At 41.4% G+C, this 12,265-nt stretch overlaps 1 protein-coding gene across 1 annotated transcript in view; it reads right to left on the bottom strand.

Moving 5' to 3' along the window:
* Positions 1–4,543, bottom strand: part of LOC121925871 (sodium channel protein type 2 subunit alpha-like) — a 30,133-nt gene extending 25,590 nt beyond the window's left edge. The window contains exon 1 of the mRNA XM_042458446.1: positions 4,491–4,543. The gene's annotated coding sequence lies outside the window, so the exon portion shown is untranslated. The remainder of the gene's footprint in view (positions 1–4,490) is intronic.
* Between the last annotated feature and the right edge of the window lie 7,722 nt (positions 4,544–12,265).

Here is a 12,265-nt window from a genome sequence, read left to right as displayed (position 1 = left end):
CTCCCAAACCAGAGCTCCCTATCCCTGGTTATCACACCGTGCAGATCCTGGCCTATGCTGCCGCCCCAAAGTGTGACAGAACAAAACCCACGAGAGAAACGGGTTGGGTGGGCGGGGAAGATTCCCGGTCTACTCCCTTCTATCTTGGCTCTGCACCGTGCAGAGCCAAGCGCCAACTGAGTGCGGGGCCGACAACGCGGCCTATATAGGCCTAAGCCCGCCCCCTCCAACACTGTGGCTACGGAGCTCCTCCTCCAAGGCAAACCCCGCCAATGGGCTGCCCTGGGAGGGACCGGGAAGCTCCGACCACAGAAGCCCGGTTCCCAGAGGTCGCGGGGCGGAAGGACAGCCCCTTCCGCCCCGCGCACCAATAGGGAGCCGGGGGGGGCAGGCCCCAGAGCAATCTGGGGCCTGTATTCTTGCCGCCGCCGTCGGCCAAAATCGCTTGCCCGGCGATACGGGGGCAGCCGTCTTTTATTTCTACAGTGCAGATACACCCTTCAAAATTATGCTTCAAATAAATTTAGATATTAAGAGGAAAAATGCAGTGAAGTCACACTGAATTCAATAAGGTTAACTCAAGGTTCTGTAATTTACAAATAAGAAGCTCTGAACAATTAATTATTAATGCCACTGGCCATGAGTTTAATTAGATCTAAAATTGTCTATTCTAATTGATCTGGGTATAGTTTCATAGTAATATCAAAACTATGGTAAAATAAGTTGGGGGGGTTGCAAAAATGAGGTACAGAAGCTAAAGTCAAAACAGAGATCTCAATCTGCATGAAAAAAGGTCCCAGGTTCAGCTTCTGACAGCTCCACACAGGTTGACTTGAAGAAACACTTTGAACTTTATCGCACTGCGTTCCTTCTGTGCGTTCTGAGAACGGAACGGAAGGAGCAGGGCCGAGTGCGGAACGAGTGGGGGACGGATTTTACCGCACGCATCCGTCCCTCATTCGTTCCGTTCCCCCTCTCTTCCGTTCTTAATCCGTTCCAGAGGGGGAAATTTTTGAGAACTGTTCTGAACAGTTCTCAAAAGCATCCCCTCTGGAACGGAAGGGCAGGGAAAGAGAGGGGGATGGAACGAGTGAGTGGACGGTGTGTGCGGTAAAATCCGTCCCCCACTCATTTCCATTTCCTGCTGGGCGGGCCGCCGAACCCGGTGCGTAACTTATTTCTGTCTGAAACCCTGGAATCTCCTGCCAGTCTTGTAGCTGACAGTACACTACATGACCAACAGTCTGACTTGATATAACATAATCCCTGTGTTGTTTCTACTTTATAACCTTCTAGTCTGAACTACAGTACACCTTTGAATGACTTGCTAATGGCTTACATATACATGTGGTGTCTCCAAAATGCTTGGACAAGAAGTGTTTTTGGATTCTGGATTATGTTTACACTTGTTCCTCCTCATTGCCTGAGGGTTAGGGTCCAGGACCCATGAATGTGGGAAAACCACAAATAAAAAAAAAAAAACACCCCACTATGTTTTTACCTGAGAGATCACCTCTCTAGGAATCTAGGTTCTCTAGTGCAACTCTGTGGTAAATATCTGCCAGACACTGACCATAGAATTGCACGGAGGAGCTACAAATGCTCAGTGGAGTGTTTTCTCAAGGAATCTCTAGGCCTTTCTGTGCCCAAAAGTGGGCCTGAACAGACAGGCCAAAATAAAGCTGCTTTGGGTCTCTTTTGGAGGTTACTGTTGAAATGATGCATGCGTCCTAAGAGGCTAGAGCCGTGCCAAAGCCACGCTCCCGTCCCTAAAAAGTAATGGAAAAAAGCTTTGGCGCAGCTTCTGGCCTCTTAAGATGCTGTGTTATTAACCAGCATACCTCCAAAGAACATGAAGCAGATTTATTTTGGCCTGTCTGTTCAGGCTCATGATACTTTTATTGGCCAACCAAATGCACAATAGTTGTTGCAAGCTTTCAAAGCTCCACTAGCTCTTCATCAGGCAAGATTTACAAACCACAGGAGGGAGGGATGGGGAAATGGAGATGTGTAAGATGCCTGCATTTTCTTGTTTTTTCCTTAGTTAAGATGGCTGGCCTCCCAGTAATGGAGACAGATTGGATTGCAAGAGAAGAGTCCTGTTGATATGCAAATAGACATTAAATTTCCTGGACTTTGTTTAAACTACCAGTTCCCACATGGCCAGAAGGAGGAGAGCCTGCCTGCAAAATTTATCATCCAGGTATCATCTTAACATCGAAACAACAAAATGTGAATAACTCAGAGATAATAGGAAACCTTGGCCATTTCCTCAAGGAGGTGAAACTTTTCTCATGTGGAAACTGGGAACGACTAAACCTGAATCCATTCAAGAAACAGTGAGCAGAATCTGTTTCATGCACAGTCTAATAGATACTTTGCTCTCTGTCAATCAGAAACTGAACTCCCCCCTGCACCACCATGCAAATATATACCATGGTAGACATAACTGGTATTACATGGCCACACGATGGCACCATAAACTAAGCCATATTCAAACTGCTCTTTTTTAAGGTGGTGTATAGGCTAAATCAGACTGCTAGCCACAACTGGTTTCCAAAATAATGACAGTGTCTTGGTTTAATATTTGTAGTTTGCTCATGTTTTTCCCCACTCTGTTACACAGTTTTTCTTGAAAAGTAAAACTTTGCTTCCTAGTGTTGTTTGCCTCACTGTTCTACAAATAAAGTAAATATATATATATTCCAACTCCAGAGTGCTCAAGAACACTCAGAACTTCATAGCTGGCTAAATCTGTTACCTAAGTCCTGACATCTTTTTCAATTGTTTACCTCCACATAACAAAGGCTCTAATTTTTTTTCCTGGCTAACAATCTGTAGTGCTTTCTCTGACAACCCTGACTCCAAGTTTTCAAGACTGATAATTAACAGCATTATAGGAGGAGAGCTAAGTTGAGATCACAAGTTTCCAATCTGCTTGAAATTTACATCAGCATTGGAAAACACATTAACTATTATATATCAAAAAGGGGGGGGGGAAAACATTTAATGTATGCAGGGATAGCTGTGGCAGGATATAAACCTTTCCTTTTTCTCACATGAAAGAACCAATTTTTTTTTACAAAACTCTTTTTGCTGCTTGGGTGGATTGCAGAGTTTGTTGCATTTTACCGTGGTTTTTGTTTTTGTTTTGTGTGGTCTTTTGCATTTTGGAATTGGCAGAAATTTCAAATTGTTCTTGTCAGCTGTGCACAAAATACAGTGCTGCTGTACAATGTTTTTTGATTGCAAAACTTACATTTTTGTGCAGTCCCCTTTTTAACATTTTTGCTGCCGAAAAAAAGGGCTGCTCTTCTCACTCACAGAGGTGAAAAATATCCCGGTGGTTGACTTTTTTTCCCAATGAGGGGTGAGTACAGAGGTTTGTCAAGGGTCCAAACACACTGCAGAAATAATCCATTGAGATTGCTTTAACCATCCTGGCTCAGTGCTAGGGAATTCTGGGAGAATGTAGTTTTTTGTGGTACCAGAGCTCTGACAGAGAAGGTAAAGTTCTCACAAAACTACAGTTCCAGAATTCCCTAGCAGAGCCAGGGCAGCAGTTAAAGCAATCTCAAATAGATTATTCTTGCAGTGTGTTTTGGACCATGGACAAGAATTGTATATATTCTTTACATCCTATTTAGGGGGCATACTTTGTTCCATTGCCCTGCAATCACTTCACAGATGTGAAACTACTCGGACCCATGGAGCCAAGCAATCTAGAGTTGGTCAAGATGGAGGAAAACTGTAATGGGAAGAACTAACAAGCTAAGAGAGGTTGCAGCAGTTTTGCTTTTGCCTGAGCCCTACTGGAAAAAGTAGACTTCCCCTTTCCTACTCCCCCCATCTGAGTTAAATTGTGATGAAGAAGAAAACTACTTTTGCCCATTGAACTCAGTTTGCAGCAACTTAATAAGTTGCAGGAAAAGTGGCGTGGTTTAAGGATGGAAGAGAGAAACTTAAGCATTTTAAACAGCAGTTGATAATTCGAGTTAACAGATGATTAAATCAGGACTGCCCCTTGCCAAATCAGAAGTTATTGTCTGTGATCCTGGCTGGGGCCTCAATATTTGCCAGATACAAACTGAAAATAAGCCTGGGAGCACCCACATTTTCCCTGACTTGCAGATTGTAGGGTTACTGTTATTAGTAGTGGTGCTTTATCTTTTTGCGAGCCTGTCATAATGTCCAGCAACCAAAGGCCAAACCAAAAATATGGATTATGGTACAATATGACAAAACAAAGAGGGGAGAAAAAAATGAGGAGCAAATGAAGGATGGGGCGTTTAGTATGTCATTTGATCCATAGCCTCCAACATGAGCTGCAGAGAATGGATGGGGAAAGAAGAAAATACAGGAAAAACAAAGGAGAAAAGGAGACTGACATGTAGTCATTGTTCTCTTGGGCCAGTGCCTAAGCATAATATGTTACTGAAAACAGAATTAGCCTTTTTATACATTGCAAATCAACCACTTGTAAAGGTATTAATGTACCAAAATTTTTAATAGTCTTTTTCTAAGAGGGTTGAAAGGAGTTTATTAAGTTCGGTACACGGCGGAAGTGGCACTGAATCGGAAGATCGCTTCCTTATTAATACTTAAATGTTTCTGGAAGAAAAGGAACACGAATGGCAGAGTTTGGGGAGAAATGAATTCAGGCATGTTAATACTCCAGTGATTGATTCATATATATATAAAGGAAAAACCATACTGAGAGCAGAATTGACCATTTACTATTACAAAGTATTTCTAACTTTGGTCATCCATCCATCCTTTCTGAGTTCACACAATTTGGTTAGTTTTGGAATCTTGCTTCAATACCAGTCAGGACTTTTTTCTGCTGCATTCCTCTATTCAGAGCAGACAAGCACAAGCAACTCAGTACATAAACATTACACTAGATTCATGTACTGAAAGCAATGTATTTTTTACACGGGCTTTCCCCATTATAATAGTGATGATGGGATTCAAGACTGGATGGTGTTCTTGCTACAGCTGCAGTGCTGACCCATCTTCCATGAGATGGAGCATGAGCTGTTGCACTCAATGTTCTTCCCAAGCACTCTGTCCTATTGCAGATTTAGTACACCATAGGCAGGCCTAGCTCACTGTATCTTAATCATTTTCTTTGCATGTTAAACAGAAGCAAATTCTCCACTTCCACAAGGAATGGTGTTCAAAGGCTAGAAATATTTTCATTTAGATTGTGAGCCTATAAATTGACTATTAAAGTCATTTCCAACTTATGGTTACCCTAATGTGACCTATCATGGATTTATTCAATAGGGTTTGTCTTTGCACTTTTGATGGTTAAGACAACGTGATGCCCAAGGCACCTAGAATGTCCATGCTAAGCGGTATTCAAACCTTGGTCTCCAGTTATGTCCAACACTTCTTAACTATTCAATGCTTGCTGTCTTACAATGATACTTACTTACTTTGTAATTATTCCTTTCCCAAATTACAGTAAGATTTTAACTAATTTACATTTGTCTGTTAATCAGTCAGAATACGTCACTCCTTTGTTGCCTCACTGTAGCTTCTTTTGTCTATTTTTAATGAGTGGCGAGGAGGAAATATTAATGCTTCTGCTTCTTCACCTGTGTCTTTTATGTTGCAATAATAAACAAGGTTATAAGAGAGGAGGTTTGCCATATAGTATTTTTGTTAATTTATAACATTCAGATTCTTTTTTTTAAAACATCTCAATGAATGTTATCCTTCTTTGAGACATTGCAGGAAAATTACTATGCTTATTGCCTTTTGAACTACGGCTTTGTTGGGCTAAAAACTAAGCTGCTAATCTATTTGTTAATTTCAATGCTTGTTCTTTTTCTCAGATCAACTTCCTAAACTCGGCCTGTTTCAGATCTGTTTTGTTGTGTTATGTGCCCAGTTCATTTTCAACTTATGGTGACTATGGCAAACCTTTCTCTGGGTTTGTCTTGGAGGTTTGTTCAGGGGAGTTTTCCATGGCTTTTTCTGGCTGAGTGTGGCTTTCCAGGTCACCAGTGTTAGATTTCATTTGTTCTTGATCATAGTTCAGACTCCACCACTGACCCGCTGCATCTCATCCTGTACATGGTATTAATATTTATTCTTAGGATGCCTTGTGTTTAAATTGGTTTCACCGTCTCTTTCTGCTGCAATTTTTGGTTTCGTGTTCACTTTTTGATATCCACTAAGGCATTGTATCTTGCAGCAGCTTTACATTGTGTTCAGGATTCATTGACCGTTGGACTAAAATACGCTGGTTCACAGTAATGTATTAATTTGGAGTGTAGTTTGGTGAAGTACTTATTGTGGTATAACATAGCACAGTAAACCTCTGCTATGTGTGTTGCAGGGGGGGAATTTGCATCTGATGCACAACAAAATTTTTTTTTTAGGCATTGTTTCACTTGATTTTGTCATTGGTGCTTTATCTTCATTGACATCTTTACTTTGGATGGCTTCAGTATATCTAGATTGTCTATTCAAACTGGATGGCTTAGCCCCTTTCATTTGTGGTATCTGGAGATTTGCTTTTTTCTGCCTCCTTTGGTTCAATAGTGCTTATAGGCAACTGGCTTTTTTTTTTTAACTGTGGCGAGTATCTTCTGGGTTGTCATTGAAACAGCATGTCATCTTTGGTTAGTTTGCTTGTCAATTTTCTGTGTCAGAGTGACTTCTCTTTTTGATTCCCTTGATGGATGGTTTTTGTTGCTGGTTTCCTTTTCTAGATGTTTTGTTTTGCTGCTTAGCTTTCCGGGGTTGGCAAGAGTTAGCTGTTGATATTTAGCTAGTTTATCTATATCAAGCTATCTCAAAAGGTTGAAAGTTCTTCTTAATTCTAGCATTTGATTCTAATGCGAATAGTATCATTATATACAAAGATTTAAACATCGGCAAAATTGGTTCTTTTCTTTGCCATTGCAACTGTAAGGAGTTTTATTCCTTCCTTTCTTCTAATTTTATGGCCATTTTGGACACGTTTTCATTTCAGCTACTGGCAGCAACAGGTCCAGTCCTATATGGGGAAGAGTGGGGAGTGCATCAGGAGAATATTAGGTTGTCAGGGGGCCAAAAAATGGGATGGCATTTTCTTAGCTACTGTTTTATTTTTCACTATTGGGATTAGTGTTATGTTTTGTTTTGCGAAAAATTATTGGGTTTTGATTTAAGTGTTTGTACCTATATTAGGAGGGAATGTTTTTTGCTCAAGCGCCAAATATTTTGTACTTCTCCTGAGTATGCAGGCTCGGTACCATTGGTCCATGCACTTGTGTAGCCCTCTGGAATTTGGCGCAGTCTTAAATTATTCTGTAGTGGCATAGGTTGGTGGAACTTTGTGTAGTCCATTAAATAAAGTGGCTTGGCTGTTGTTTTATCTTGTCATCTGGGACAGCTGATGCTGTCTTTTAGATAATGGGATGAGTGGGTTTTGCACAATGTAGCATCTTAGTTTCAGACTACATGAGTAGAAAAAAGATGTCTAATTTACCCAGTGTTGAAGTTAGGGAATTTTAGATTTGGATCAGTGGTCATTAGGGGCTCTCTTTTTTTGTGATGTGTGTTTCTCTTACTTCAATGTCTTAATTCCGTCCTAGTAAGTCTGGTGGTATGGTCTAGATTGTTTCCCAGTCTGCCTTGAGCCAACAGCAGTTCTATCCTGGATTTCTGAATTCTCTGTTAAGCATTGCTTTCTATAAATCTGTGTTTAAACAGGCAAACAGCATCCTAAGCAGCCAGCAAATAATATTTCTATTAAGAACTTTACAGAGAAACACCTAGCGTTGGTTATTCAGACACCTGATTATTCCAGGTTTGAGTTTGATTTTAAAAAACAAAAAAAAACTATCCAAAAATGTTGAACCTTATCCTTGAAATACGTTCAGGACCTTCAGATTGATCGTTCCTTTACAGTTTTCCATCCCAAAAAACCTGAGACGCAGATTCTTTGGACGCCCCCAGCTACTGCTTGAAGCAAATCCATTGTATTCAGTGAGCTTACTGCCTCATTAAATAACTATGTTCAGGAGTTGAACTGGATCCCAGTTCCAGTAGTCCTCGTTGATTCATTAGTATGCTACTATTTAGCCTATTTACCTCAGGCTGTCCATACAAAACCTTAAGTCCTCATTTCGAATTATTCATGCGGAATCACTCTACATTTCTATGAGCAAGTAAGGGAATGATGGTAACTGCATCAATATTTCCATCCCGGTATCTTATTACCATTACCGAATGAAATGTTGAACACCTCCCAAACACAGCCAGCAAAGTTTCTTTGTTTGTTGCTTTTTTGTCCCCTGCATAGGGAATTGGCATTGTCCACAACAAATTAGATAATTGTACAAGTGCATTAGTTGTTTGCCAAAAAAACAACTACACATTTACATTCCTCCTGCCAGGTTTTTCAGCTCTGCTTAGAGATGTATCTTTGCATCAGTTCTTTTGACCATTAATTGAATCCTTTCACAGCTTTTAGCAAGACAGTGGTCAAATTCATCATTTATTTTATTCACCAAATTTCTCTAGCAATTTTTAATTTTTTTTAAAAAACTCTTTCTTGTTTGGAAAGGAGGGGCGAAAACCTTTGAGCCAACCCTGTGCCCTTCTTATTTTCAGCCACAAAAAACCTTTGAGTGCCCATTCTCATTCTTGTCCTAAGGAGAAGAGGCTTGGTGACTTCTTTTCCTCTGCTCAAGTCAGTGGTGAGGTTGAGACAAGTGCTTTCCCCTTCTGTTTTTCTCGAGGCAGCCATGCTGTGGAACATCTTATTCTTGGCTGCCAGAGAGTCCGCATATGGATATTCCATGGGATGCATCAGGCCAGGACATTGATTTTCACACAGGCTCCACTAAACCAGGGGCAGGCTCCTGAACACCGAAGTGTTCTTCCCCTTGTATACAAGATTAGCTCTTGGTTATTCTCCCCACCCCTGGAATCCTTAGGCCCATGGCAATTGTGTTCCATTCTCTTTCGGCAACTTGATATATGTTTTGGCATTAATCCCAGGCTCCGCTAAACTCTCATGGATCTGTCGGATAAGATGTTTCTAAGAAGCTATTGTATGGTTTTGCTGGAAGCTGAATGTTTGCACTAAGCTTCATGGAGTCTTTCCCTCTTTGTCCGCTGTGAAACGTTAGTGTTGTGTTCTGCAATTTATTTTCATCTGTTCCTCTTTTCTCCCACCACCCCTACCGTACATAACATGTTTATAGAACACTCAACCAATTGCTAGATTCCAGGTTTTGGAGGGGGCTTAGGAACGTTGTCCTCAGTGTTCTTCTCTCTCCTGAATCAGTTCACCCAGAGCTCAAAACTTGCTTTTTACGAAGATGAGTTGATTTTTGAAGCAACTTTCCTTATGGTGATGGCGTGGATGCATAAAACTGAACAGTGGTAGGAGAGCCCTAGGTTCCTAGAGAATTATCCTTACAACTGTTTCAGTTATGTGTGGCTCAACATATCATTATATACATTCTCCCCTATAAAAGTAATTTCTCAAGTTGTGCTGCTTCTGCAGCGATGGGTACCTGCCTTTTTGACCCAGTCTCTTTTGCACGGCCCAAAAACTCTTTTTCCTCTTGCACTCTGTGAACGAGGTGTGCCTTAGGACCTTAGGTAGCAAGCTCCTCGAAAATTCACACTAAACACCCAGAAATATTTGCATTCGCACATCTCACCATTGCTGCCTACTCAAATTCAATGACATCGAGAACCAAAATTAAAATCTCTAAGCTGGGAGGGATCCCCCCCCCCAACTTAGGCGAGAGGGGCTAGGATGGATAGTAGCTAGGAACTTCATCAGTCTTTTGATCTAAAATCAGGATGTAAAAAAATTATTTGGTTCTACTCCTTGAAATCCAATTGCATTCTCATCCCATCCTTGTTCATAACCGATTGTGAGATTTCTTTTCATTTCCCCACATGGAAATTCATACCTGTTTTCCATCTGCTTTTCCCTCATGTATGCATTGCTTTACAGATTTTGTGTGCTGTGCCTATTTCCCCATTGACTGACGGGTGTTTGTATATTTTTTAACTGACATGTTTAGCCATTTTACATTTTTTAAAAATGGTGTATCTTTGCATGGTTCTCAAGATGCCCAAGCCCTGACAGATGTGAATTTGGAGGCAAGGGCAACTTTGCCTTTCATGTGTGCCAAAAGCAGTGTGTTGTGTGAAAGGGCAATTTCAGTGAAAATTACTGAAATACTGAAATTCTTTCAAGTCCTGTTACCTACCCTTTGTTGCCAAAATATAAAACAACTTTATTGAGAACAAATAATAAACTAAGTGACCTTAACCCCTCAAGGTCAACACCGGAGGGGATGTGTGTAAGAAACAGTGCAGGTGTGAACAGGGCCTCCTCAAACAAATGAAGAGGTTGCTCTTTCTGACAGATGTATTAACAAAAGAAAGGTCTGAAGGTAGCAGGATGGTGGTTATGGGAAATGTAGCTGGGACCTGTAGTGCTGGTTGGTAACCTACAAACTGTATCCTTGGGTGGTAATTCTGCAGCCTCCAGATGTTGTGAACTGCAAACCGTCCCAACAGTTATAGGACAGGGCCTTTCCAATGGTGTGGAATGCTAGAGTTGTAGTCCACCATTTTGAGCACCAACCTGATTCTCACTGTTGTCCTACACCACATGTTGAAGCCTTCCTGTAAGGCTGAAAGCCTGAAAGAGGACTATACCACTGCTGGCCGTTACCTGTTTTTTGGGAGAGCTTTGACAGGCTTCTAAATAATATCACATTACTGTCCTGGAGCGTTTGTTTACTGGTCTGTTTATGACACCCAGAGCTTGGAGGAAACTGACGCAGGGAGGAAATTGTGGAAATTACTACCCCAGTTACTGTTTTACACTGCTTCCTGTTAGCTTCACCCTAGTTTTTCTGATATAGCACAAAAGCAAACCCCGAGTCAATGATAGACTTAGAATAACTCAGAAAACTAACTAGAGGAGTTTATCTCCCTTGTGCTCGAAGAAAGAAGGAAAGGAATGGGCCCAAGAACAGCTGCTCGGTCCCATTAAAAAAAAAAGAATGACAATGATGATTGCCCATTTTCTTTATTCACAGTATTGTTGTTTGTGTTGTCATTCAAGTCATTGCTGCCTTATGGCAAGCTAAGACAAGCTCATCAAGGTTTCCTTGGCACGATTCATCATAGGTTTGCCCATGCCTTCCTTTTTAAAGCAGAGAGAGTTTAACTGCCAAAGTCCCCGGGGTTCCATGGCTGAACGGGATCAAATCCTGATCTCTCAGCGTCCTAATCCAAATCCACCCCACACTGACACTATTCCCATTTACATTAGGGTTAAAGAAAACCATTCTTCATGACTTCTCCAAAGGGTAAAGGTAAAAGTAAGATAAGGGATATGTTAAGTTGTTGCCTCCAAAGTATTAGTTAAAGAATGCCTTCATCTCCTCCTCCTTATCCACCCATCCTCACTCCCTCATTTGACCCTTCCACATATTTAGAATGACAACTCCCACCATCCCCTACAACTGCTCATTTTGTGGGTCTAATGGAATTTGTAGTCCCTGATATACATTAGGTCAAGACCACAACCCCACCATGATGTGCGCTTTCTCTCCTATTTGTTACATTCACAGCGCTCACCACTTTTTTTGTTCAGGTATACGGGTCAGGTCCTCCAAAGGTGCAGAACCATTCACGGAGGTATTTATTCTCCTATATAACGGGCAGTATTTTGCCAGCCTCCAAAGTCACTATTGGGTTTTTGGTTTATTCATCGTAGTCGATTTATGTATTTGCGTTCCTGTTTGGACTTATTCGGTTTTCCTCCGGTAATACGTGTTTCAATAGCTCTGCCACGCTCTTTGTGTGGAAAATTAACGGAAGCTGTCAGGTCCTGGTGGTACAGCACTGATTGTGCCATTCTTTATCATCCTGCACCTCTTAATTACAGTGTGCCCCCTGCATAAAAAGTGCTTAGAATTATAGGGGAAAAAACATTAAAGAGGCTTAGTGTCACATAGGGTGTGGGGAAGAGGAGCACCACTTGCATATGTTGTCTCCGGGCAGCTTATTGACTGGGCTCAAAAAGGCGAGTAGACATTTTTTTCTGTTGATGCGTGAATTTATTTCCCTGACAGCCAATCCCTCCCTTTCTCACGGCAACTTAATCAGCAGAGAGGCACCCAGGCAGTTCCTCACCCCCACCTCTCAATAAATCCTCTCCCCACCCATTACTCTTATGAAAAGCACTTCCCTTGCAGTATTCATGAGATGATCAGCAACATTG

The sequence above is a fragment of the Sceloporus undulatus genome, chromosome 1, assembly GCF_019175285.1.
Source record: "Sceloporus undulatus isolate JIND9_A2432 ecotype Alabama chromosome 1, SceUnd_v1.1, whole genome shotgun sequence".
Lineage (NCBI taxonomy): Eukaryota > Metazoa > Chordata > Lepidosauria > Squamata > Phrynosomatidae > Sceloporus > Sceloporus undulatus.
The sequence above is the reverse complement of the archived record's forward strand: the minus strand, read 5'-3'. Positions and strand labels throughout refer to the sequence as shown.